The sequence below is a fragment of the Triturus cristatus genome, chromosome 5_2 (genome assembly GCF_964204655.1).
Source record: "Triturus cristatus chromosome 5_2, aTriCri1.1, whole genome shotgun sequence".
NCBI lineage: Eukaryota > Metazoa > Chordata > Amphibia > Caudata > Salamandridae > Triturus > Triturus cristatus.
The window spans coordinates 574,856,979-574,882,519 of record NC_140588.1 but is presented as its reverse complement, the minus strand read 5'-3'; the positions used below and the strand labels follow the sequence as shown (position 1 = coordinate 574,882,519).

General features: G+C 53.5%; 19 non-coding genes across 19 annotated transcripts; all 19 read left to right on the top strand.

The window, feature by feature from the left end:
- The first annotated feature begins 769 nt into the window (after positions 1-769).
- TRNAE-UUC (transfer RNA glutamic acid (anticodon UUC)) lies at positions 770-841 on the top strand. Its single transcript has one exon. It is a non-coding gene; the product is annotated as a tRNA-Glu (tRNA).
- A 630-nt stretch (positions 842-1,471) lies between these two features.
- TRNAE-CUC (transfer RNA glutamic acid (anticodon CUC)) lies at positions 1,472-1,543 on the top strand. The gene has a single exon. It is a non-coding gene; the product is annotated as a tRNA-Glu (tRNA).
- Positions 1,544-2,995: 1,452 nt separating this feature from the next.
- Positions 2,996-3,067, top strand: TRNAE-UUC (transfer RNA glutamic acid (anticodon UUC)). Its single transcript has one exon. It is a non-coding gene; the product is annotated as a tRNA-Glu (tRNA).
- A 630-nt stretch (positions 3,068-3,697) lies between these two features.
- Positions 3,698-3,769, top strand: TRNAE-CUC (transfer RNA glutamic acid (anticodon CUC)). The gene has a single exon. It is a non-coding gene; the product is annotated as a tRNA-Glu (tRNA).
- A 1,452-nt stretch (positions 3,770-5,221) lies between these two features.
- On the top strand, positions 5,222-5,293 carry TRNAE-UUC (transfer RNA glutamic acid (anticodon UUC)). Its single transcript has one exon. It is a non-coding gene; the product is annotated as a tRNA-Glu (tRNA).
- A 2,154-nt stretch (positions 5,294-7,447) lies between these two features.
- TRNAE-UUC (transfer RNA glutamic acid (anticodon UUC)) lies at positions 7,448-7,519 on the top strand. The gene has a single exon. It is a non-coding gene; the product is annotated as a tRNA-Glu (tRNA).
- A 630-nt stretch (positions 7,520-8,149) lies between these two features.
- On the top strand, positions 8,150-8,221 carry TRNAE-CUC (transfer RNA glutamic acid (anticodon CUC)). Its single transcript has one exon. It is a non-coding gene; the product is annotated as a tRNA-Glu (tRNA).
- A 1,452-nt stretch (positions 8,222-9,673) lies between these two features.
- TRNAE-UUC (transfer RNA glutamic acid (anticodon UUC)) lies at positions 9,674-9,745 on the top strand. The gene has a single exon. It is a non-coding gene; the product is annotated as a tRNA-Glu (tRNA).
- Positions 9,746-10,375: 630 nt separating this feature from the next.
- TRNAE-CUC (transfer RNA glutamic acid (anticodon CUC)) lies at positions 10,376-10,447 on the top strand. The gene has a single exon. It is a non-coding gene; the product is annotated as a tRNA-Glu (tRNA).
- A 1,452-nt stretch (positions 10,448-11,899) lies between these two features.
- Positions 11,900-11,971, top strand: TRNAE-UUC (transfer RNA glutamic acid (anticodon UUC)). The gene has a single exon. It is a non-coding gene; the product is annotated as a tRNA-Glu (tRNA).
- Positions 11,972-12,601: 630 nt separating this feature from the next.
- TRNAE-CUC (transfer RNA glutamic acid (anticodon CUC)) lies at positions 12,602-12,673 on the top strand. The gene has a single exon. It is a non-coding gene; the product is annotated as a tRNA-Glu (tRNA).
- A 1,452-nt stretch (positions 12,674-14,125) lies between these two features.
- Positions 14,126-14,197, top strand: TRNAE-UUC (transfer RNA glutamic acid (anticodon UUC)). The gene has a single exon. It is a non-coding gene; the product is annotated as a tRNA-Glu (tRNA).
- A 2,154-nt stretch (positions 14,198-16,351) lies between these two features.
- Positions 16,352-16,423, top strand: TRNAE-UUC (transfer RNA glutamic acid (anticodon UUC)). Its single transcript has one exon. It is a non-coding gene; the product is annotated as a tRNA-Glu (tRNA).
- A 2,160-nt stretch (positions 16,424-18,583) lies between these two features.
- Positions 18,584-18,655, top strand: TRNAE-UUC (transfer RNA glutamic acid (anticodon UUC)). The gene has a single exon. It is a non-coding gene; the product is annotated as a tRNA-Glu (tRNA).
- A 630-nt stretch (positions 18,656-19,285) lies between these two features.
- TRNAE-CUC (transfer RNA glutamic acid (anticodon CUC)) lies at positions 19,286-19,357 on the top strand. The gene has a single exon. It is a non-coding gene; the product is annotated as a tRNA-Glu (tRNA).
- A 1,452-nt stretch (positions 19,358-20,809) lies between these two features.
- On the top strand, positions 20,810-20,881 carry TRNAE-UUC (transfer RNA glutamic acid (anticodon UUC)). Its single transcript has one exon. It is a non-coding gene; the product is annotated as a tRNA-Glu (tRNA).
- A 2,148-nt stretch (positions 20,882-23,029) lies between these two features.
- TRNAE-UUC (transfer RNA glutamic acid (anticodon UUC)) lies at positions 23,030-23,101 on the top strand. The gene has a single exon. It is a non-coding gene; the product is annotated as a tRNA-Glu (tRNA).
- Positions 23,102-23,731: 630 nt separating this feature from the next.
- Positions 23,732-23,803, top strand: TRNAE-CUC (transfer RNA glutamic acid (anticodon CUC)). The gene has a single exon. It is a non-coding gene; the product is annotated as a tRNA-Glu (tRNA).
- A 1,452-nt stretch (positions 23,804-25,255) lies between these two features.
- TRNAE-UUC (transfer RNA glutamic acid (anticodon UUC)) lies at positions 25,256-25,327 on the top strand. Its single transcript has one exon. It is a non-coding gene; the product is annotated as a tRNA-Glu (tRNA).
- Positions 25,328-25,541: the final 214 nt, after the last annotated feature.

Here is a 25,541-nt window from a genome sequence, read left to right as displayed (position 1 = left end):
GGAGGCGGGAATCTCTGCTCAATTTTTTCCCGAGGCCTGGGGACAAGCCTTTGCACATTTGATCCAGCCGGGCCTGCATCAGCAGATCCTGCTCCGATGGCAAGGGAGAGCCTGCAGGTGTAAATCAAAGAAAGGGGAGAAATCCGCAAGAGGCGGGTTAACAAATTCCAGTGGCAGGCCCATGTTCCCCAGGAAGCAAGTACTTCCTCCTGCTCCCTTCAGTGGGAAAAGACATAGGAGGTGTATTTCTCTAAGCAGGGGCTCTGCGTAGGTGGCACTGCATTGCTTTGGGAAGCATCCATGCTAAGTGCAGAGTAGCAGCAGACCCCACAGCTGAGACGTGAATTGGGACTGTTAAGGAAGGGCACTGGGAGGGTGAGGAGGGCAGAGGAAAATGCTTTAAAAAAGCATCTGCAAGTTCCTACACACCCGCTGAAAACCCATACCAGGGATGGGGCTCGAACCCATGCGGACAACTGTCCATTGGATCTTAAGTCCAACGCCTTAACCACTCGGCCACCCTGGTGAGACCCTAGGCCCTCCCTTACTCAGCTCCCTTTTCATGCTGGCTGCTCCAGCGCAGGCTGTCCAGCAAGAGGTGATTGCAGAGTAAAAAGGCTTTTGCAGGAGGATAAAGGTAATTGCTTATGACAAACACACTGTGTGACACCTAACTTTTCCCCACTCGTACTTTATGGGCAATCTATACAGTGGAGTTAGCTTAGTCACAATAAGGAAGTGAGCAAGGCAGGCTCACAAGAGCATCTCCTCCCTGGTGGTCTAGTGGCTAGGATTCGGCGCTTTCACCGCCGCGGCCCGGGTTCGATTCCCGGTCAGGGAAGATCCCTCTAAGACGTAGACGTGCGTAATTTGTCCACGCAGCTCAGCTTTTTTTAATCGAAGGTCCTTAAAAAGGCACCCCGACCTATAGACGAAAGCAGAGGAAAGGGGCTGGGTCCCCTGTGTCCCAGGTTGCTTTGCTCCCATTGCCCTCAGCCACCTTCATGCGCACGCAGTCCCCCACCCAGTCAGGTGCTCTATGTGGGCGTAAAGTGCAGTACCAGCTCATCAGAAAGGTAAATTGCTGGAAAACCTGGCTGCGATGTATACATCTACTTTGGAGCACTCTTCTCCCTTGCACTCTTGAATCGGTCATTCGCAATGTATTCTTCCAGCAAGCTGAATAACGAGGTAGGTGTGAGAAGGTGTACCAGCTGTCTTTGAGCTATCAGCGGCCACTAGGTGTCCCTCTTGTGATTTCCCGGGGATCCCGATTGTACAGGAATTCGTCGGTTCAGTAGCACGGGGGAGGGGATGGCCAGTGCTTGGAAGTGACAAACAGTCTGGTGGAATCATGAGTGTTTTTTCAAGTTCTGATTCATATTCGCTGTAGAATAAAATATGCTTTCAGCCCCCATGAGCTTTGTCACTAGGAGAGCAGTGTAGGAACTTTTGCTGTATGGCTCTGGGTTCCCTGGTGGTCTAGTGGTTAGGATTCGGCGCTCTCACCGCCGCGGCCCGGGTTCGATTCCCGGTCAGGGAACAGTCCTTCTTCTGCCCTTGAATGCTTTTCCTTCCCGCAGGTCAGGGCTTCTCAAAATGAATTTGCTTTTCTGACAAACAGTTTGCCTAGCATCCCGCAATCTGGCTCCTAATTTGATTTTCGCAAGGTTCCCTTTGAGTTGCTTTCCTCGCCGGGAGGAAAATCTCTTGTGCAAGGCTCTTGAGGAAGTGAGATTCTGTATTCCGAGGTGCGCTTCTTTTCGTAGGCTTCTGACCACATGGTGTGCGGCAGGAAGTCATCTTTGACAGGGCCGCAGGCTTTGTCTCCAAATGGCATCCCGGACCCACTGCAACCCACCTTTTTGCTGAAACGGAAGTCTGGTTCAGGGTAAGAAAAAGCTGAGCTGCACGTACCGAAAGCAGCAGAGCCCAGCGGCGGAGAGGGTGTGGCCAGGGCTGTCTGATTTGCATAGTGACCAGTGGCATCTTGGGAATGTACAGGCTTTGGAGCCTAACGGGTGCTGCAGGGGTCTGCCTGGCCGGAGAAATGCCTGTCTGGCGCTCCCCTCAGGACACACGTGTCTTCCGTTCGAGCATGGAGGGTGAGCGACATGGGTCACCCTCATATACAGGGGTGTGGGCATGGGCAGGATGGGGCGTGGGGGACCCGTCAGGGCATTGCCCGTTTGGAAGCCCGTTCGGAAGGCAAGAGGAGGCGGAGGCGGAGGCGGGAATCTCTGCTCAATTTTTTCCCGAGGCCTGGGGACAAGCCTTTGCACATTTGATCCAGCCGGGCCTGCATCAGCAGATCCTGCTCCGATGGCAAGGGAGAGCCTGCAGGTGTAAATCAAAGAAAGGGGAGAAATCCGCAAGAGGCGGGTTAACAAATTCCAGTGGCAGGCCCATGTTCCCCAGGAAGCAAGTACTTCCTCCTGCTCCCTTCAGTGGGAAAAGACATAGGAGGTGTATTTCTCTAAGCAGGGGCTCTGCGTAGGTGGCACTGCATTGCTTTGGGAAGCATCCATGCTAAGTGCAGAGTAGCAGCAGACCCCACAGCTGAGACGTGAATTGGGACTGTTAAGGAATGGCACTGGGAGGGTGAGGAAGGCAGAGGAAAATGCTTTAAAAAAGCATCTGCAAGTTCCTACACACCCGCTGAAAACCCATACCAGGGATGGGGCTCGAACCCATGCGGACAACTGTCCATTGGATCTTAAGTCCAACGCCTTAACCACTCGGCCACCCTGGTGAGACCCTAGGCCCTGCCTTACTCAGCTCCCTTTTCATGCTGGCTGCTCCAGCGCAGGCTGTCCAGCAAGAGGTGATTGCAGAGTAAAAAGGCTTTTGCAGGAGGATAAAGGTAATTGCTTATGACAAACACACTGTGTGACACCTAACTTTTCCCCACTCGTACTTTATGGGCAATCTATACAGTGGAGTTAGCTTAGTCACAATAAGGAAGTGAGCAAGGCAGGCTCACAAGAGCATCTCCTCCCTGGTGGTCTAGTGGCTAGGATTCGGCGCTTTCACCGCCGCGGCCCGGGTTCGATTCCCGGTCAGGGAAGATCCCTCTAAGACGTAGACGTGTGTAATTTGTCCACGCAGCTCAGCTTTTTTTAATCGAAGGTCCTTAAAAAGGCACCCCGACCTATAGACGAAAGCAGAGGAAAGGGGCTGGGTCCCCTGTGTCCCAGGTTGCTTTGCTCCCATTGCCCTCAGCCACCTTCATGCGCACGCAGTCCCCCACCCAGTCAGGTGCTCTATGTGGGCGTAAAGTGCAGTACCAGCTCATCAGAAAGGTAAATTGCTGGAAAACCCGGCTGCGATGTATACATCTACTTTGGAGCACTCTTCTCCCTTGCACTCTTGAATCGGTCATTCGCAATGTATTCTTCCAGCAAGCTGAATAACGAGGTAGGTGTGAGAAGGTGTACCAGCTGTCTTTGAGCTATCAGCGGCCACTAGGTGTCCCTCTTGTGATTTCCCGGGGATCCCGATTGTACAGGAATTCGTCGGTTCAGTAGCACGGGGGAGGGGATGGCCTGTGCTTGGAAGTGACAAACAGTCTGGTGGAATCATGAGTGTTTTTTCAAGTTCTGATTCATATTCGCTGTAGAATAAAATATGCTTTCAGCCCCCATGAGCTTTGTCACTAGGAGAGCAGTGTAGGAACTTTTGCTGTATGGCTGTGGGTTCCCTGGTGGTCTAGTGGTTAGGATTCGGCGCTCTCACCGCCGCGGCCCGGGTTCGATTCCCGGTCAGGGAACAGTCCTTCTTCTGCCCTTGAATGCTTTTCCTTCCCGCAGGTCAGGGCTTCTCAAAATGAATTTGCTTTTCTGACAAACAGTTTGCCTAGCATCCCGCAATCTGGCTCCTAATTTGATTTTCGCAAGGTTCCCTTTGAGTTGCTTTCCTCGGCGGGAGGAAAATCTCTTGTGCAAGGCTCTTGAGGAAGTGAGATTCTGTATTCCGAGGTGCGCTTCTTTTCGTAGGCTTCTGACCACATGGTGTGCGGCAGGAAGTCATCTTTGACAGGGCCGCAGGCTTTGTCTCCAAATGGCATCCCGGACCCACTGCAACCCACCTTTTTGCTGAAACGGAAGTCTGGTTCAGGGTAAGAAAAAGCTGAGCTGCACGTACCGAAAGCAGCAGAGCCCAGCGGCGGAGAGGGTGTGGCCAGGGCTGTCTGATTTGCATAGTGACCAGTGGCATCTTGGGAATGTACAGGCTTTGGAGCCTAACGGGTGCTGCAGGGGTCTGCCTGGCCGGAGAAATGCCTGTCTGGCGCTCCCCTCAGGACACACGTGTCTTCCGTTCGAGCATGGAGGGTGAGGGACATGGGTCACCCTCATATACAGGGGTGTGGGCATGGGCAGGATGGGGCGTGGGGGACCCGTCAGGGCATTGCCCGTTTGGAAGCCCGTTCGGAAGGCAAGAGGAGGCGGAGGCGGAGGCGGGAATCTCTGCTCAATTTTTTCCCGAGGCCTGGGGACAAGCCTTTGCACATTTGATCCAGCCGGGCCTGCATCAGCAGATCCTGCTCCGATGGCAAGGGAGAGCCTGCAGGTGTAAATCAAAGAAAGGGGAGAAATCCGCAAGAGGCGGGTTAACAAATTCCAGTGGCAGGCCCATGTTCCCCAGGAAGCAAGTACTTCCTCCTGCTCCCTTCAGTGGGAAAAGACATAGGAGGTGTATTTCTCTAAGCAGGGGCTCTGCGTAGGTGGCACTGCATTGCTTTGGGAAGCATCCATGCTAAGTGCAGAGTAGCAGCAGACCCCACAGCTGAGACGTGAATTGGGACTGTTAAGGAAGGGCACTGGGAGGGTGAGGAGGGCAGAGGAAAATGCTTTAAAAAAGCATCTGCAAGTTCCTACACACCCGCTGAAAACCCATACCAGGGATGGGGCTCGAACCCATGCGGACAACTGTCCATTGGATCTTAAGTCCAACGCCTTAACCACTCGGCCACCCTGGTGAGACCCTAGGCCCTGCCTTACTCAGCTCCCTTTTCATGCTGGCTGCTCCAGCGCAGGCTGTCCAGCAAGAGGTGATTGCAGAGTAAAAAGGCTTTTGCAGGAGGATAAAGGTAATTGCTTATGACAAACACACTGTGTGACACCTAACTTTTCCCCACTCGTACTTTATGGGCAATCTATACAGTGGAGTTAGCTTAGTCACAATAAGGAAGTGAGCAAGGCAGGCTCACAAGAGCATCTCCTCCCTGGTGGTCTAGTGGCTAGGATTCGGCGCTTTCACCGCCGCGGCCCGGGTTCGATTCCCGGTCAGGGAAGATCCCTCTAAGACGTAGACGTGCGTAATTTGTCCACGCAGCTCAGCTTTTTTTAATCGAAGGTCCTTAAAAAGGCACCCCGACCTATAGACGAAAGCAGAGGAAAGGGGCTGGGTCCCCTGTGTCCCAGGTTGCTTTGCTCCCATTGCCCTCAGCCACCTTCATGCGCACGCAGTCCCCCACCCAGTCAGGTGCTCTATGTGGGCGTAAAGTGCAGTACCAGCTCATCAGAAAGGTAAATTGCTGGAAAACCCGGCTGCGATGTATACATCTACTTTGGAGCACTCTTCTCCCTTGCACTCTTGAATCGGTCATTCGCAATGTATTCTTCCAGCAAGCTGAATAACGAGGTAGGTGTGAGAAGGTGTACCAGCTGTCTTTGAGCTATCAGCGGCCACTAGGTGTCCCTCTTGTGATTTCCCGGGGATCCCGATTGTACAGGAATTCGTCGGTTCAGTAGCACGGGGGAGGGGATGGCCTGTGCTTGGAAGTGACAAACAGTCTGGTGGAATCATGAGTGTTTTTTCAAGTTCTGATTCATATTCGCTGTAGAATAAAATATGCTTTCAGCCCCCATGAGCTTTGTCACTAGGAGAGCAGTGTAGGAACTTTTGCTGTATGGCTCTGGGTTACCTGGTGGTCTAGTGGTTAGGATTCGGCGCTCTCACCGCCGCGGCCCGGGTTCGATTCCCGGTCAGGGAACAGTCCTTCTTCTGCCCTTGAATGCTTTTCCTTCCCGCAGGTCAGGGCTTCTCAAAATGAATTTGCTTTTCTGACAAACAGTTTGCCTAGCATCCCGCAATCTGGCTCCTAATTTGATTTTCGCAAGGTTCCCTTTGAGTTGCTTTCCTCGCCGGGAGGAAAATCTCTTGTGCAAGGCTCTTGAGGAAGTGAGATTCTGTATTCCGAGGTGCGCTTCTTTTCGTAGGCTTCTGACCACATGGTGTGCGGCAGGAAGTCATCTTTGACAGGGCCGCAGGCTTTGTCTCCAAATGGCATCCCGGACCCACTGCAACCCACCTTTTTGCTGAAACGGAAGTCTGGTTCAGGGTAAGAAAAAGCTGAGCTGCACGTACCGAAAGCAGCAGAGCCCAGCGGCGGAGAGGGTGTGGCCAGGGCTGTCTGATTTGCATAGTGACCAGTGGCATCTTGGGAATGTACAGGCTTTGGAGCCTAACGGGTGCTGCAGGGGTCTGCCTGGCCGGAGAAATGCCTGTCTGGCGCTCCCCTCAGGACACACGTGTCTTCCGTTCGAGCATGGAGGGTGAGCGACATGGGTCACCCTCATATACAGGGGTGTGGGCATGGGCAGGATGGGGCGTGGGGGACCCGTCAGGGCATTGCCCGTTTGGAAGCCCGTTCGGAAGGCAAGAGGAGGCGGAGGCGGAGGCGGGAATCTCTGCTCAATTTTTTCCCGAGGCCTGGGGACAAGCCTTTGCACATTTGATCCAGCCGGGCCTGCATCAGCAGATCCTGCTCCGATGGCAAGGGAGAGCCTGCAGGTGTAAATCAAAGAAAGGGGAGAAATCCGCAAGAGGCGGGTTAACAAATTCCAGTGGCAGGCCCATGTTCCCCAGGAAGCAAGTACTTCCTCCTGCTCCCTTCAGTGGGAAAAGACATAGGAGGTGTATTTCTCTAAGCAGGGGCTCTGCGTAGGTGGCACTGCATTGCTTTGGGAAGCATCCATGCTAAGTGCAGAGTAGCAGCAGACCCCACAGCTGAGACGTGAATTGGGACTGTTAAGGAAGGGCACTGGGAGGGTGAGGAGGGCAGAGGAAAATGCTTTAAAAAAGCATCTGCAAGTTCCTACACACCCGCTGAAAACCCATACCAGGGATGGGGCTCGAACCCATGCGGACAACTGTCCATTGGATCTTAAGTCCAACGCCTTAACCACTCGGCCACCCTGGTGAGACCCTAGGCCCTCCCTTACTCAGCTCCCTTTTCATGCTGGCTGCTCCAGCGCAGGCTGTCCAGCAAGAGGTGATTGCAGAGTAAAAAGGCTTTTGCAGGAGGATAAAGGTAATTGCTTATGACAAACACACTGTGTGACACCTAACTTTTCCCCACTCGTACTTTATGGGCAATCTATACAGTGGAGTTAGCTTAGTCACAATAAGGAAGTGAGCAAGGCAGGCTCACAAGAGCATCTCCTCCCTGGTGGTCTAGTGGCTAGGATTCGGCGCTTTCACCGCCGCGGCCCGGGTTCGATTCCCGGTCAGGGAAGATCCCTCTAAGACGTAGACGTGCGTAATTTGTCCACGCAGCTCAGCTTTTTTTAATCGAAGGTCCTTAAAAAGGCACCCCGACCTATAGACGAAAGCAGAGGAAAGGGGCTGGGTCCCCTGTGTCCCAGGTTGCTTTGCTCCCATTGCCCTCAGCCACCTTCATGCGCACGCAGTCCCCCACCCAGTCAGGTGCTCTATGTGGGCGTAAAGTGCAGTACCAGCTCATCAGAAAGGTAAATTGCTGGAAAACCTGGCTGCGATGTATACATCTACTTTGGAGCACTCTTCTCCCTTGCACTCTTGAATCGGTCATTCGCAATGTATTCTTCCAGCAAGCTGAATAACGAGGTAGGTGTGAGAAGGTGTACCAGCTGTCTTTGAGCTATCAGCGGCCACTAGGTGTCCCTCTTGTGATTTCCCGGGGATCCCGATTGTACAGGAATTCGTCGGTTCAGTAGCACGGGGGAGGGGATGGCCAGTGCTTGGAAGTGACAAACAGTCTGGTGGAATCATGAGTGTTTTTTCAAGTTCTGATTCATATTCGCTGTAGAATAAAATATGCTTTCAGCCCCCATGAGCTTTGTCACTAGGAGAGCAGTGTAGGAACTTTTGCTGTATGGCTCTGGGTTCCCTGGTGGTCTAGTGGTTAGGATTCGGCGCTCTCACCGCCGCGGCCCGGGTTCGATTCCCGGTCAGGGAACAGTCCTTCTTCTGCCCTTGAATGCTTTTCCTTCCCGCAGGTCAGGGCTTCTCAAAATGAATTTGCTTTTCTGACAAACAGTTTGCCTAGCATCCCGCAATCTGGCTCCTAATTTGATTTTCGCAAGGTTCCCTTTGAGTTGCTTTCCTCGCCGGGAGGAAAATCTCTTGTGCAAGGCTCTTGAGGAAGTGAGATTCTGTATTCCGAGGTGCGCTTCTTTTCGTAGGCTTCTGACCACATGGTGTGCGGCAGGAAGTCATCTTTGACAGGGCCGCAGGCTTTGTCTCCAAATGGCATCCCGGACCCACTGCAACCCACCTTTTTGCTGAAACGGAAGTCTGGTTCAGGGTAAGAAAAAGCTGAGCTGCACGTACCGAAAGCAGCAGAGCCCAGCGGCGGAGAGGGTGTGGCCAGGGCTGTCTGATTTGCATAGTGACCAGTGGCATCTTGGGAATGTACAGGCTTTGGAGCCTAACGGGTGCTGCAGGGGTCTGCCTGGCCGGAGAAATGCCTGTCTGGCGCTCCCCTCAGGACACACGTGTCTTCCGTTCGAGCATGGAGGGTGAGCGACATGGGTCACCCTCATATACAGGGGTGTGGGCATGGGCAGGATGGGGCGTGGGGGACCCGTCAGGGCATTGCCCGTTTGGAAGCCCGTTCGGAAGGCAAGAGGAGGCGGAGGCGGAGGCGGGAATCTCTGCTCAATTTTTTCCCGAGGCCTGGGGACAAGCCTTTGCACATTTGATCCAGCCGGGCCTGCATCAGCAGATCCTGCTCCGATGGCAAGGGAGAGCCTGCAGGTGTAAATCAAAGAAAGGGGAGAAATCCGCAAGAGGCGGGTTAACAAATTCCAGTGGCAGGCCCATGTTCCCCAGGAAGCAAGTACTTCCTCCTGCTCCCTTCAGTGGGAAAAGACATAGGAGGTGTATTTCTCTAAGCAGGGGCTCTGCGTAGGTGGCACTGCATTGCTTTGGGAAGCATCCATGCTAAGTGCAGAGTAGCAGCAGACCCCACAGCTGAGACGTGAATTGGGACTGTTAAGGAAGGGCACTGGGAGGGTGAGGAGGGCAGAGGAAAATGCTTTAAAAAAGCATCTGCAAGTTCCTACACACCCGCTGAAAACCCATACCAGGGATGGGGCTCGAACCCATGCGGACAACTGTCCATTGGATCTTAAGTCCAACGCCTTAACCACTCGGCCACCCTGGTGAGACCCTAGGCCCTGCCTTACTCAGCTCCCTTTTCATGCTGGCTGCTCCAGCGCAGGCTGTCCAGCAAGAGGTGATTGCAGAGTAAAAAGGCTTTTGCAGGAGGATAAAGGTAATTGCTTATGACAAACACACTGTGTGACACCTAACTTTTCCCCACTCGTACTTTATGGGCAATCTATACAGTGGAGTTAGCTTAGTCACAATAAGGAAGTGAGCAAGGCAGGCTCACAAGAGCATCTCCTCCCTGGTGGTCTAGTGGCTAGGATTCGGCGCTTTCACCGCCGCGGCCCGGGTTCGATTCCCGGTCAGGGAAGATCCCTCTAAGACGTAGACGTGCGTAATTTGTCCACGCAGCTCAGCTTTTTTTAATCGAAGGTCCTTAAAAAGGCACCCCGACCTATAGACGAAAGCAGAGGAAAGGGGCTGGGTCCCCTGTGTCCCAGGTTGCTTTGCTCCCATTGCCCTCAGCCACCTTCATGCGCACGCAGTCCCCCACCCAGTCAGGTGCTCTATGTGGGCGTAAAGTGCAGTACCAGCTCATCAGAAAGGTAAATTGCTGGAAAACCCGGCTGCGATGTATACATCTACTTTGGAGCACTCTTCTCCCTTGCACTCTTGAATCGGTCATTCGCAATGTATTCTTCCAGCAAGCTGAATAACGAGGTAGGTGTGAGAAGGTGTACCAGCTGTCTTTGAGCTATCAGCGGCCACTAGGTGTCCCTCTTGTGATTTCCCGGGGATCCCGATTGTACAGGAATTCGTCGGTTCAGTAGCACGGGGGAGGGGATGGCCTGTGCTTGGAAGTGACAAACAGTCTGGTGGAATCATGAGTGTTTTTTCAAGTTCTGATTCATATTCGCTGTAGAATAAAATATGCTTTCAGCCCCCATGAGCTTTGTCACTAGGAGAGCAGTGTAGGAACTTTTGCTGTATGGCTCTGGGTTCCCTGGTGGTCTAGTGGTTAGGATTCGGCGCTCTCACCGCCGCGGCCCGGGTTCGATTCCCGGTCAGGGAACAGTCCTTCTTCTGCCCTTGAATGCTTTTCCTTCCCGCAGGTCAGGGCTTCTCAAAATGAATTTGCTTTTCTGACAAACAGTTTGCCTAGCATCCCGCAATCTGGCTCCTAATTTGATTTTCGCAAGGTTCCCTTTGAGTTGCTTTCCTCGGCGGGAGGAAAATCTCTTGTGCAAGGCTCTTGAGGAAGTGAGATTCTGTATTCCGAGGTGCGCTTCTTTTCGTAGGCTTCTGACCACATGGTGTGCGGCAGGAAGTCATCTTTGACAGGGCCGCAGGCTTTGTCTCCAAATGGCATCCCGGACCCACTGCAACCCACCTTTTTGCTGAAACGGAAGTCTGGTTCAGGGTAAGAAAAAGCTGAGCTGCACGTACCGAAAGCAGCAGAGCCCAGCGGCGGAGAGGGTGTGGCCAGGGCTGTCTGATTTGCATAGTGACCAGTGGCATCTTGGGAATGTACAGGCTTTGGAGCCAAACGGGTGCTGCAGGGGTCTGCCTGGCCGGAGAAATGCCTGTCTGGCGCTCCCCTCAGGACACACGTGTCTTCCGTTCGAGCATGGAGGGTGAGGGACATGGGTCACCCTCATATACAGGGGTGTGGGCATGGGCAGGATGGGGCGTGGGGGACCCGTCAGGGCATTGCCCGTTTGGAAGCCCGTTCGGAAGGCAAGAGGAGGCGGAGGCGGAGGCGGGAATCTCTGCTCAATTTTTTCCCGAGGCCTGGGGACAAGCCTTTGCACATTTGATCCAGCCGGGCCTGCATCAGCAGATCCTGCTCCGATGGCAAGGGAGAGCCTGCAGGTGTAAATCAAAGAAAGGGGAGAAATCCGCAAGAGGCGGGTTAACAAATTCCAGTGGCAGGCCCATGTTCCCCAGGAAGCAAGTACTTCCTCCTGCTCCCTTCAGTGGGAAAAGACATAGGAGGTGTATTTCTCTAAGCAGGGGCTCTGCGTAGGTGGCACTGCATTGCTTTGGGAAGCATCCATGCTAAGTGCAGAGTAGCAGCAGACCCCACAGCTGAGACGTGAATTGGGACTGTTAAGGAAGGGCACTGGGAGGGTGAGGAGGGCAGAGGAAAATGCTTTAAAAAAGCATCTGCAAGTTCCTACACACCCGCTGAAAACCCATACCAGGGATGGGGCTCGAACCCATGCGGACAACTGTCCATTGGATCTTAAGTCCAACGCCTTAACCACTCGGCTACCCTGGTGAGACCCTAGGCCCTGCCTTACTCAGCTCCCTTTTCATGCTGGCTGCTCCAGCGCAGGCTGTCCAGCAAGAGGTGATTGCAGAGTAAAAAGGCTTTTGCAGGAGGATAAAGGTAATTGCTTATGACAAACACACTGTGTGACACCTAACTTTTCCCCACTCGTACTTTATGGGCAATCTATACAGTGGAGTTAGCTTAGTCACAATAAGGAAGTGAGCAAGGCAGGCTCACAAGAGCATCTCCTCCCTGGTGGTCTAGTGGCTAGGATTCGGCGCTTTCACCGCCGCGGCCCGGGTTCGATTCCCGGTCAGGGAAGATCCCTCTAAGACGTAGACGTGCGTAATTTGTCCACGCAGCTCAGCTTTTTTTAATCGAAGGTCCTTAAAAAGGCACCCCGACCTATAGACGAAAGCAGAGGAAAGGGGCTGGGTCCCCTGTGTCCCAGGTTGCTTTGCTCCCATTGCCCTCAGCCACCTTCATGCGCACGCAGTCCCCCAACCAGTCAGGTGCTCTATGTGGGCGTAAAGTGCAGTACCAGCTCATCAGAAAGGTAAATTGCTGGAAAACCCGGCTGCGATGTATACATCTACTTTGGAGCACTCTTCTCCCTTGCACTCTTGAATCGGTCATTCGCAATGTATTCTTCCAGCAAGCTGAATAACGAGGTAGGTGTGAGAAGGTGTACCAGCTGTCTTTGAGCTATCAGCGGCCACTAGGTGTCCATCTTGTGATTTCCCGGGGATCCCGATTGTACAGGAATTCGTCGGTTCAGTAGCACGGGGGAGGGGATGGCCTGTGCTTGGAAGTGACAAACAGTCTGGTGGAATCATGAGTGTTTTTTCAAGTTCTGATTCATATTCGCTGTAGAATAAAATATGCTTTCAGCCCCCATGAGCTTTGTCACTAGGAGAGCAGTGTAGGAACTTTTGCTGTATGGCTCTGGGTTCCCTGGTGGTCTAGTGGTTAGGATTCGGCGCTCTCACCGCCGCGGCCCGGGTTCGATTCCCGGTCAGGGAACAGTCCTTCTTCTGCCCTTGAATGCTTTTCCTTCCCGCAGGTCAGGGCTTCTCAAAATGAATTTGCTTTTCTGACAAACAGTTTGCCTAGCATCCCGCAATCTGGCTCCTAATTTGATTTTCGCAAGGTTCCCTTTGAGTTGCTTTCCTCGGCGGGAGGAAAATCTCTTGTGCAAGGCTCTTGAGGAAGTGAGATTCTGTATTCCGAGGTGCGCTTCTTTTCGTAGGCTTCTGACCACATGGTGTGCGGCAGGAAGTCATCTTTGACAGGGCCGCAGGCTTTGTCTCCAAATGGCATCCCGGACCCACTGCAACCCACCTTTTTGCTGAAACGGAAGTCTGGTTCAGGGTAAGAAAAAGCTGAGCTGCACGTACCGAAAGCAGCAGAGCCCAGCGGCGGAGAGGGTGTGGCCAGGGCTGTCTGATTTGCATAGTGACCAGTGGCATCTTGGGAATGTACAGGCTTTGGAGCCTAACGGGTGCTGCAGGGGTCTGCCTGGCCGGAGAAATGCCTGTCTGGCGCTCCCCTCAGGACACACGTGTCTTCCGTTCGAGCATGGAGGGTGAGGGACATGGGTCACCCTCATATACAGGGGTGTGGGCATGGGCAGGATGGGGCGTGGGGGACCCGTCAGGGCATTGCCCGTTTGGAAGCCCGTTCGGAAGGCAAGAGGAGGCGGAGGCGGAGGCGGGAATCTCTGCTCAATTTTTTCCCGAGGCCTGGGGACAAGCCTTTGCACATTTGATCCAGCCGGGCCTGCATCAGCAGATCCTGCTCCGATGGCAAGGGAGAGCCTGCAGGTGTAAATCAAAGAAAGGGGAGAAATCCGCAAGAGGCGGGTTAACAAATTCCAGTGGCAGGCCCATGTTCCCCAGGAAGCAAGTACTTCCTCCTGCTCCCTTCAGTGGGAAAAGACATAGGAGGTGTATTTCTCTAAGCAGGGGCTCTGCGTAGGTGGCACTGCATTGCTTTGGGAAGCATCCATGCTAAGTGCAGAGTAGCAGCAGACCCCACAGCTGAGACGTGAATTGGGACTGTTAAGGAAGGGCACTGGGAGGGTGAGGAGGGCAGAGGAAAATGCTTTAAAAAAGCATCTGCAAGTTCCTACACACCCGCTGAAAACCCATACCAGGGATGGGGCTCGAACCCATGTGGACAACTGTCCATTGGATCTTAAGTCCAACGCCTTAACCACTCGGCCACCCTGGTGAGACCCTAGGCCCTGCCTTACTCAGCTCCCTTTTCATGCTGGCTGCTCCAGCGCAGGCTGTCCAGCAAGAGGTGATTGCAGAGTAAAAAGGCTTTTGCAGGAGGATAAAGGTAATTGCTTATGACAAACACACTGTGTGACACCTAACTTTTCCCCACTCGTACTTTATGGGCAATCTATACAGTGGAGTTAGCTTAGTCACAATAAGGAAGTGAGCAAGGCAGGCTCACAAGAGCATCTCCTCCCTGGTGGTCTAGTGGCTAGGATTCGGCGCTTTCACCGCCGCGGCCCGGGTTCGATTCCCGGTCAGGGAAGATCCCTCTAAGACGTAGACGTGCGTAATTTGTCCACGCAGCTCAGCTTTTTTTAATCGAAGGTCCTTAAAAAGGCACCCCGACCTATAGACGAAAGCAGAGGAAAGGGGCTGGGTCCCCTGTGTCCCAGGTTGCTTTGCTCCCATTGCCCTCAGCCACCTTCATGCGCACGCAGTCCCCCACCCAGTCAGGTGCTCTATGTGGGCGTAAAGTGCAGTACCAGCTCATCAGAAAGGTAAATTGCTGGAAAACCCGGCTGCGATGTATACATCTACTTTGGAGCACTCTTCTCCCTTGCACTCTTGAATCGGTCATTCGCAATGTATTCTTCCAGCAAGCTGAATAACGAGGTAGGTGTGAGAAGGTGTACCAGCTGTCTTTGAGCTATCAGCGGCCACTAGGTGTCCCTCTTGTGATTTCCCGGGGATCCCGATTGTACAGGAATTCGTCGGTTCAGTAGCACGGGGGAGGGGATGGCCTGTGCTTGGAAGTGACAAACAGTCTGGTGGAATCATGAGTGTTTTTTCAAGTTCTGATTCATATTCGCTGTAGAATAAAATATGCTTTCAGCCCCCATGAGCTTTGTCACTAGGAGAGCAGTGTAGGAACTTTTGCTGTATGGCTCTGGGTTCCCTGGTGGTCTAGTGGTTAGGATTCGGCGCTCTCACCGCTGCGGCCCGGGTTCGATTCCCGGTCAGGGAACAGTCCTTCTTCTGCCCTTGAATGCTTTTCCTTCCCGCAGGTCAGGGCTTCTCAAAATGAATTTGCTTTTCTGACAAACAGTTTGCCTAGCATCCCGCAATCTGGCTCCTAATTTGATTTTCGCAAGGTTCCCTTTGAGTTGCTTTCCTCGGCGGGAGGAAAATCTCTTGTGCAAGGCTCTTGAGGAAGTGAGATTCTGTATTCCGAGGTGCGCTTCTTTTCGTAGGCTTCTGACCACATGGTGTGCGGCAGGAAGTCATCTTTGACAGGGCCGCAGGCTTTGTCTCCAAATGGCATCCCGGACCCACTGCAACCCACCTTTTTGCTGAAACGGAAGTCTGGTTCAGGGTAAGAAAAAGCTGAGCTGCACGTACCGAAAGCAGCAGAGCCCAGCGGCGGAGAGGGTGTGGCCAGGGCTGTCTGATTTGCATAGTGACCAGTGGCATCTTGGGAATGTACAGGCTTTGGAGCCTAACGGGTGCTGCAGGGGTCTGCCTGGCCGGAGAAATGCCTGTCTGGCGCTCCCCTCAGGACACACGTGTCTTCCGTTCGAGCATGGAGGGTGAGGGACATGGGTCACCCTCATATACAGGGGTGTGGGCATGGGCAGGATGGGGCGTGGGGGACCCGTCAGGGCATTGCCCGTTTGGAAGCCCGTTCGGAAGGCAAGAGGAGGCGGAGGCGGAGGCGGGAATCTCTGCTCAATTTTTTCCCGAGGCCTGGGGACAAGCCTTTGCACATTTGATCCAGCCGGGCCTGCATCAGCAGATCCTGCTCCGATGGCAAGGGAGAGCCTGCAGGTGTAAATCAAAGAAAGGGGAGAAATCCGCAAGAGGCGGGTTAACAAATTCCAGTGGCAGGCCCATGTTCCCCAGGAAGCAAGTACTTCCTCCTGCTCCCTTCAGTGGGAAAAGACATAGGAGGTGTATTTCTCTAAGCAGGGGCTCTGCGTAGGTGGCACTGCATTGCTTTGGGAAGCATCCATGCTAAGTGCAGAGTAGCAGCAGACCCCACAGCTGAGACGTGAATTGGGACTGTTAAGGAAGGGCACTGGGAGGGTGAGGAGGGCAGAGGAAAATGCTTTAAAAAAGCATCTGCAAGTTCCTACACACCCGCTGAAAACCCATACCAGGGATGGGGCTCGAACCCATGCGGACAACTGTCCATTGGATCTTAAGTCCAACGCCTTAACCACTCGGCCACCCTGGTGAGACCCTAGGCCCTGCCTTACTCAGCTCCCTTTTCATGCTGGCTGCTCCAGCGCAGGCTGTCCAGCAAGAGGTGATTGCAGAGTAAAAAGGCTTTTGCAGGAGGATAAAGGTAATTGCTTATGACAAACACACTGTGTGACACCTAACTTTTCCCCACTCGTACTTTATGGGCAATCTATACAGTGGAGTTAGCTTAGTCACAATAAGGAAGTGAGCAAGGCAGGCTCACAAGAGCATCTCCTCCCTGGTGGTCTAGTGGCTAGGATTCGGCGCTTTCACCGCCGCGGCCCGGGTTCGATTCCCGGTCAGGGAAGATCCCTCTAAGACGTAGACGTGCGTAATTTGTCCACGCAGCTCAGCTTTTTTTAATCGAAGGTCCTTAAAAAGGCACCCCGACCTATAGACGAAAGCAGAGGAAAGGGGCTGGGTCCCCTGTGTCCCAGGTTGCTTTGCTCCCATTGCCCTCAGCCACCTTCATGCGCACGCAGTCCCCCACCCAGTCAGGTGCTCTATGTGGGCGTAAAGTGCAGTACCAGCTCATCAGAAAGGTAAATTGCTGGAAAACCCGGCTGCGATGTATACATCTACTTTGGAGCACTCTTCTCCCTTGCACTCTTGAATCGGTCATTCGCAATGTATTCTTCCAGCAAGCTGAATAACGAGGTAGGTGTGAGAAGGTGTACCAGCTGTCTTTGAGCTATCAGCGGCCACTAGGTGTCCCTCTTGTGATTTCCCGGGGATCCCGATTGTACAGGAATTCGTCGGTTCAGTAGCACGGGGGAGGGGATGGCCTGTGCTTGGAAGTGACAAACAGTCTGGTGGAATCATGAGTGTTTTTTCAAGTTCTGATTCATATTCGCTGTAGAATAAAATATGCTTTCAGCCCCCATGAGCTTTGTCACTAGGAGAGCAGTGTAGGAACTTTTGCTGTATGGCTCTGGGTTCCCTGGTGGTCTAGTGGTTAGGATTCGGCGCTCTCACCGCTGCGGCCCGGGTTCGATTCCCGGTCAGGGAACAGTCCTTCTTCTGCCCTTGAATGCTTTTCCTTCCCGCAGGTCAGGGCTTCTCAAAATGAATTTGCTTTTCTGACAAACAGTTTGCCTAGCATCCCGCAATCTGGCTCCTAATTTGATTTTCGCAAGGTTCCCTTTGAGTTGCTTTCCTCGGCGGGAGGAAAATCTCTTGTGCAAGGCTCTTGAGGAAGTGAGATTCTGTATTCCGAGGTGCGCTTCTTTTCGTAGGCTTCTGACCACATGGTGTGCGGCAGGAAGTCATCTTTGACAGGGCCGCAGGCTTTGTCTCCAAATGGCATCCCGGACCCACTGCAACCCACCTTTTTGCTGAAACGGAAGTCTGGTTCAGGGTAAGAAAAAGCTGAGCTGCACGTACCGAAAGCAGCAGAGCCCAGCGGCGGAGAGGGTGTGGCCAGGGCTGTCTGATTTGCATAGTGACCAGTGGCATCTTGGGAATGTACAGGCTTTGGAGCCTAACGGGTGCTGCAGGGGTCTGCCTGGCCGGAGAAATGCCTGTCTGGCGCTCCCCTCAGGACACACGTGTCTTCCGTTCGAGCATGGAGGGTGAGGGACATGGGTCACCCTCATATACAGGGGTGTGGGCATGGGCAGGATGGGGCGTGGGGGACCCGTCAGGGCATTGCCCGTTTGGAAGCCCGTTCGGAAGGCAAGAGGAGGCGGAGGCGGAGGCGGAGGCGGGAATCTCTGCTCAATTTTTTCCCGAGGCCTGGGGACAAGCCTTTGCACATTTGATCCAGCCGGGCCTGCATCAGCAGATCCTGCTCCGATGGCAAGGGAGAGCCTGCAGGTGTAAATCAAAGAAAGGGGAGAAATCCGCAAGAGGCGGGTTAACAAATTCCAGTGGCAGGCCCATGTTCCCCAGGAAGCAAGTACTTCCTCCTGCTCCCTTCAGTGGGAAAAGACATAGGAGGTGTATTTCTCTAAGCAGGGGCTCTGCGTAGGTGGCACTGCATTGCTTTGGGAAGCATCCATGCTAAGTGCAGAGTAGCAGCAGACCCCACAGCTGAGACGTGAATTGGGACTGTTAAGGAAGGGCACTGGGAGGGTGAGGAGGGCAGAGGAAAATGCTTTAAAAAAGCATCTGCAAGTTCCTACACACCCGCTGAAAACCCATACCAGGGATGGGGCTCGAACCCATGCGGACAACTGTCCATTGGATCTTAAGTCCAACGCCTTAACCACTCGGCTACCCTGGTGAGACCCTAGGCCCTGCCTTACTCAGCTCCCTTTTCATGCTGGCTGCTCCAGCGCAGGCTGTCCAGCAAGAGGTGATTGCAGAGTAAAAAGGCTTTTGCAGGAGGATAAAGGTAATTGCTTATGACAAACACACTGTGTGACACCTAACTTTTCCCCACTCGTACTTTATGGGCAATCTATACAGTGGAGTTAGCTTAGTCACAATAAGGAAGTGAGCAAGGCAGGCTCACAAGAGCATCTCCTCCCTGGTGGTCTAGTGGCTAGGATTCGGCGCTTTCACCGCCGCGGCCCGGGTTCGATTCCCGGTCAGGGAAGATCCCTCTAAGACGTAGACGTGCGTAATTTGTCCACGCAGCTCAGCTTTTTTTAATCGAAGGTCCTTAAAAAGGCACCCCGACCTATAGACGAAAGCAGAGGAAAGGGGCTGGGTCCCCTGTGTCCCAGGTTGCTTTGCTCCCATTGCCCTCAGCCACCTTCATGCGCACGCAGTCCCCCACCCAGTCAGGTGCTCTATGTGGGCGTAAAGTGCAGTACCAGCTCATCAGAAAGGTAAATTGCTGGAAAACCCGGCTGCGATGTATACATCTACTTTGGAGCACTCTTCTCCCTTGCACTCTTGAATCGGTCATTCGCAATGTATTCTTCCAGCAAGCTGAATAACGAGGTAGGTGTGAGAAGGTGTACCAGCTGTCTTTGAGCTATCAGCGGCCACTAGGTGTCCCTCTTGTGATTTCCCGGGGATCCCGATTGTACAGGAATTCGTCGGTTCAGTAGCACGGGGGAGGGGATGGCCTGTGCTTGGAAGTGACAAACAGTCTGGTGGAATCATGAGTGTTTTTTCAAGTTCTGATTCATATTCGCTGTAGAATAAAATATGCTTTCAGCCCCCATGAGCTTTGTCACTAGGAGAGCAGTGTAGGAACTTTTGCTGTATGGCTCTGGGTTCCCTGGTGGTCTAGTGGTTAGGATTCGGCGCTCTCACCGCCGCGGCCCGGGTTCGATTCCCGGTCAGGGAACAGTCCTTCTTCTGCCCTTGAATGCTTTTCCTTCCCGCAGGTCAGGGCTTCTCAAAATGAATTTGCTTTTCTGACAAACAGTTTGCCTAGCATCCCGCAATCTGGCTCCTAATTTGATTTTCGCAAGGTTCCCTTTGAGTTGCTTTCCTCGGCGGGAGGAAAATCTCTTGTGCAAGGCTCTTGAGGAAGTGAGATTCTGTATTCCGAGGTGCGCTTCTTTTCGTAGGCTTCTGACCACATGGTGTGCGGCAGGAAGTCATCTTTGACAGGGCCGCAGGCTTTGTCTCCAAATGGCATCCCGGACCCACTGCAACCCACCTTTTTGCTGAAACGGAAGTCTGGTTCAGGGTAAGAAAAAGCTGAGCTGCACGTACCGAAAGCAGCAGAGCCCAGCGGCGGAGAGGGTGTGGCCAGGGCTGTCTGATTTGCATAGTGACCAGTGGCATCTTGGGAATGTACAGGCTTTGGAGCCTAACGGGTGCTGCAGGGGTCTGCCTGGCCGGAGAAATGCCTGTCTGGCGCTCCCCTCAGGACACACGTGTCTTCCGTTCGAGCATGGAGGGTGAGGGACATGGGTCACCCTCATATACAGGGGTGTGGGCATGGGCAGGATGGGGCGTGGGGGACCCGTCAGGGCATTGCCCGTTTGGAAGCCCGTTCGGAAGGCAAGAGGAGGCGGAGGCGGAGGCGGGAATCTCTGCTCAATTTTTTCCCGAGGCCTGGGGACAAGCCTTTGCACATTTGATCCAGCCGGGCCTGCATCAGCAGATCCTGCTCCGATGGCAAGGGAGAGCCTGCAGGTGTAAATCAAAGAAAGGGGAGAAATCCGCAAGAGGCGGGTTAACAAATTCCAGTGGCAGGCCCATGTTCCCCAGGAAGCAAGTACTTCCTCCTGCTCCCTTCAGTGGGAAAAGACATAGGAGGTGTATTTCTCTAAGCAGGGGCTCTGCGTAGGTGGCACTGCATTGCTTTGGGAAGCATCCATGCTAAGTGCAGAGTAGCAGCAGACCCCACAGCTGAGACGTGAATTGGGACTGTTAAGGAAGGGCACTGGGAGGGTGAGGAGGGCAGAGGAAAATGCTTTAAAAAAGCATCTGCAAGTTCCTACACACCCGCTGAAAACCCATACCAGGGATGGGGCTCGAACCCATGCGGACAACTGTCCATTGGATCTTAAGTCCAACGCCTTAACCACTCGGCCACCCTGGTGAGACCCTAGGCCCTGCCTTACTCAGCTCCCTTTTCATGCTGGCTGCTCCAGCGCAGGCTGTCCAGCAAGAGGTGATTGCAGAGTAAAAAGGCTTTTGCAGGAGGATAAAGGTAATTGCTTATGACAAACACACTGTGTGACACCTAACTTTTCCCCACTCGTACTTTATGGGCAATCTATACAGTGGAGTTAGCTTAGTCACAATAAGGAAGTGAGCAAGGCAGGCTCACAAGAGCATCTCCTCCCTGGTGGTCTAGTGGCTAGGATTCGGCGCTTTCACCGCCGCGGCCCGGGTTCGATTCCCGGTCAGGGAAGATCCCTCTAAGACGTAGACGTGCGTAATTTGTCCACGCAGCTCAGCTTTTTTTAATCGAAGGTCCTTAAAAAGGCACCCCGACCTATAGACGAAAGCAGAGGAAAGGGGCTGGGTCCCCTGTGTCCCAGGTTGCTTTGCTCCCATTGCCCTCAGCCACCTTCATGCGCACGCAGTCCCCCACCCAGTCAGGTGCTCTATGTGGGCGTAAAGTGCAGTACCAGCTCATCAGAAAGGTAAATTGCTGGAAAACCCGGCTGCGATGTATACATCTACTTTGGAGCACTCTTCTCCCTTGCACTCTTGAATCGGTCATTCGCAATGTATTCTTCCAGCAAGCTGAATAACGAGGTAGGTGTGAGAAGGTGTACCAGCTGTCTTTGAGCTATCAGCGGCCACTAGGTGTCCCTCTTGTGATTTCCCGGGGATCCCGATTGTACAGGAATTCGTCGGTTCAGTAGCACGGGGGAGGGGATGGCCTGTGCTTGGAAGTGACAAACAGTCTGGTGGAATCATGAGTGTTTTTTCAAGTTCTGATTCATATTCGCTGTAGAATAAAATATGCTTTCAGCCCCCATGAGCTTTGTCACTAGGAGAGCAGTGTAGGAACTTTTGCTGTATGGCTCTGGGTTCCCTGGTGGTCTAGTGGTTAGGATTCGGCGCTCTCACCGCTGCGGCCCGGGATCGATTCCCGGTCAGGGAACAGTCCTTCTTCTGCCCTTGAATGCTTTTCCTTCCCGCAGGTCAGGGCTTCTCAAAATGAATTTGCTTTTCTGACAAACAGTTTGCCTAGCATCCCGCAATCTGGCTCCTAATTTGATTTTCGCAAGGTTCCCTTTGAGTTGCTTTCCTCGGCGGGAGGAAAATCTCTTGTGCAAGGCTCTTGAGGAAGTGAGATTCTGTATTCCGAGGTGCGCTTCTTTTCGTAGGCTTCTGACCACATGGTGTGCGGCAGGAAGTCATCTTTGACAGGGCCGCAGGCTTTGTCTCCAAATGGCATCCCGGACCCACTGCAACCCACCTTTTTGCTGAAACGGAAGTCTGGTTCAGGGTAAGAAAAAGCTGAGCTGCACGTACCGAAAGCAGCAGAGCCCAGCGGCGGAGAGGGTGTGGCCAGGGCTGTCTGATTTGCATAGTGACCAGTGGCATCTTGGGAATGTACAGGCTTTGGAGCCTAACGGGTGCTGCAGGGGTCTGCCTGGCCGGAGAAATGCCTGTCTGGCGCTCCCCTCAGGACACACGTGTCTTCCGTTCGAGCATGGAGGGTGAGGGACATGGGTCACCCTCATATACAGGGGTGTGGGCATGGGCAGGATGGGGCGTGGGGGACCCGTCAGGGCATTGCCCGTTTGGAAGCCCGTTCGGAAGGCAAGAGGAGGCGGAGGCGGGAATCTCTGCTCAATTTTTTCCCGAGGCCTGGGGACAAGCCTTTGCACATTTGATCCAGCCGGGCCTGCATCAGCAGATCCTGCTCCGATGGCAAGGGAGAGCCTGCAGGTGTAAATCAAAGAAAGGGGAGAAATCCGCAAGAGGCGGGTTAACAAATTCCAGTGGCAGGCCCATGTTCCCCAGGAAGCAAGTACTTCCTCCTGCTCCCTTCAGTGGGAAAAGACATAGGAGGTGTATTTCTCTAAGCAGGGGCTCTGCGTAGGTGGCACTGCATTGCTTTGGGAAGCATCCATGCTAAGTGCAGAGTAGCAGCAGACCCCACAGCTGAGACGTGAATTGGGACTGTTAAGGAAGGGCACTGGGAGGGTGAGGAGGGCAGAGGAAAATGCTTTAAAAAAGCATCTGCAAGTTCCTACACACCCGCTGAAAACCCATACCAGGGATGGGGCTCGAACCCATGTGGACAACTGTCCATTGGATCTTAAGTCCAACGCCTTAACCACTCGGCCACCCTGGTGAGACCCTAGGCCCTGCCTTACTCAGCTCCCTTTTCATGCTGGCTGCTCCAGCGCAGGCTGTCCAGCAAGAGGTGATTGCAGAGTAAAAAGGCTTTTGCAGGAGGATAAAGGTAATTGCTTATGACAAACACACTGTGTGACACCTAACTTTTCCCCACTCGTACTTTATGGGCAATCTATACAGTGGAGTTAGCTTAGTCACAATAAGGAAGTGAGCAAGGCAGGCTCACAAGAGCATCTCCTCCCTGGTGGTCTAGTGGCTAGGATTCGGCGCTTTCACCGCCGCGGCCCGGGTTCGATTCCCGGTCAGGGAAGATCCCTCTAAGACGTAGACGTGCGTAATTTGTCCACGCAGCTCAGCTTTTTTTAATCGAAGGTCCTTAAAAAGGCACCCCGACCTATAGACGAAAGCAGAGGAAAGGGGCTGGGTCCCCTGTGTCCCAGGTTGCTTTGCTCCCATTGCCCTCAGCCACCTTCATGCGCACGCAGTCCCCCACCCAGTCAGGTGCTCTATGTGGGCGTAAAGTGCAGTACCAGCTCATCAGAAAGGTAAATTGCTGGAAAACCCGGCTGCGATGTATACATCTACTTTGGAGCACTCTTCTCCCTTGCACTCTTGAATCGGTCATTCGCAATGTATTCTTCCAGCAAGCTGAATAACGAGGTAGGTGTGAGAAGGTGTACCAGCTGTCTTTGAGCTATCAGCGGCCACTAGGTGTCCCTCTTGTGATTTCCCGGGGATCCCGATTGTACAGGAATTCGTCGGTTCAGTAGCACGGGGGAGGGGATGGCCTGTGCTTGGAAGTGACAAACAGTCTGGTGGAATCATGAGTGTTTTTTCAAGTTCTGATTCATATTCGCTGTAGAATAAAATATGCTTTCAGCCCCCATGAGCTTTGTCACTAGGAGAGCAGTGTAGGAACTTTTGCTGTATGGCTCTGGGTTCCCTGGTGGTCTAGTGGTTAGGATTCGGCGCTCTCACCGCCGCGGCCCGGGTTCGATTCCCGGTCAGGGAACAGTCCTTCTTCTGCCCTTGAATGCTTTTCCTTCCCGCAGGTCAGGGCTTCTCAAAATGAATTTGCTTTTCTGACAAACAGTTTGCCTAGCATCCCGCAATCTGGCTCCTAATTTGATTTTCGCAAGGTTCCCTTTGAGTTGCTTTCCTCGGCGGGAGGAAAATCTCTTGTGCAAGGCTCTTGAGGAAGTGAGATTCTGTATTCCGAGGTGCGCTTCTTTTCGTAGGCTTCTGACCACATGGTGTGCGGCAGGAAGTCATCTTTGACAGGGCCGCAGGCTTTGTCTCCAAATGGCATCCCGGACCCACTGCAACCCACCTTTTTGCTGAAACGGAAGTCTGGTTCAGGGTAAGAAAAAGCTGAGCTGCACGTACCGAAAGCAGCAGAGCCCAGCGGCGGAGAGGGTGTGGCCAGGGCTGTCTGATTTGCATAGTGACCAGTGGCATCTTGGGAATGTACAGGCTTTGGAGCCTAACGGGTGCTGCAGGGGTCTGCCTGGCCGGAGAAATGCCTGTCTGGCGCTCCCCTCAGGACACACGTGTCTTCCGTTCGAGCATGGAGGGTGAGGGACATGGGTCACCCTCATATACAGGGGTGTGGGCATGGGCAGGATGGGGCGTGGGGGACCCGTCAGGGCATTGCCCGTTTGGAAGCCCGTTCGGAAGGCAAGAGGAGGCGGAGGCGGAGGCGGGAATCTCTGCTCAATTTTTTCCCGAGGCCTGGGGACAAGCCTTTGCACATTTGATCCAGCCGGGCCTGCATCAGCAGATCCTGCTCCGATGGCAAGGGAGAGCCTGCAGGTGTAAATCAAAGAAAGGGGAGAAATCCGCAAGAGGCGGGTTAACAAATTCCAGTGGCAGGCCCATGTTCCCCAGGAAGCAAGTACTTCCTCCTGCTCCCTTCAGTGGGAAAAGACATAGGAGGTGTATTTCTCTAAGCAGGGGCTCTGCGTAGGTGGCACTGCATTGCTTTGGGAAGCATCCATGCTAAGTGCAGAGTAGCAGCAGACCCCACAGCTGAGACGTGAATTGGGACTGTTAAGGAAGGGCACTGGGAGGGTGAGGAGGGCAGAGGAAAATGCTTTAAAAAAGCATCTGCAAGTTCCTACACACCCGCTGAAAACCCATACCAGGGATGGGGCTCGAACCCATGCGGACAACTGTCCATTGGATCTTAAGTCCAACGCCTTAACCACTCGGCCACCCTGGTGAGACCCTAGGCCCTGCCTTACTCAGCTCCCTTTTCATGCTGGCTGCTCCAGCGCAGGCTGTCCAGCAAGAGGTGATTGCAGAGTAAAAAGGCTTTTGCAGGAGGATAAAGGTAATTGCTTATGACAAACACACTGTGTGACACCTAACTTTTCCCCACTCGTACTTTATGGGCAATCTATACAGTGGAGTTAGCTTAGTCACAATAAGGAAGTGAGCAAGGCAGGCTCACAAGAGCATCTCCTCCCTGGTGGTCTAGTGGCTAGGATTCGGCGCTTTCACCGCCGCGGCCCGGGTTCGATTCCCGGTCAGGGAAGATCCCTCTAAGACGTAGACGTGCGTAATTTGTCCACGCAGCTCAGCTTTTTTTAATCGAAGGTCCTTAAAAAGGCACCCCGACCTATAGACGAAAGCAGAGGAAAGGGGCTGGGTCCCCTGTGTCCCAGGTTGCTTTGCTCCCATTGCCCTCAGCCACCTTCATGCGCACGCAGTCCCCCACCCAGTCAGGTGCTCTATGTGGGCGTAAAGTG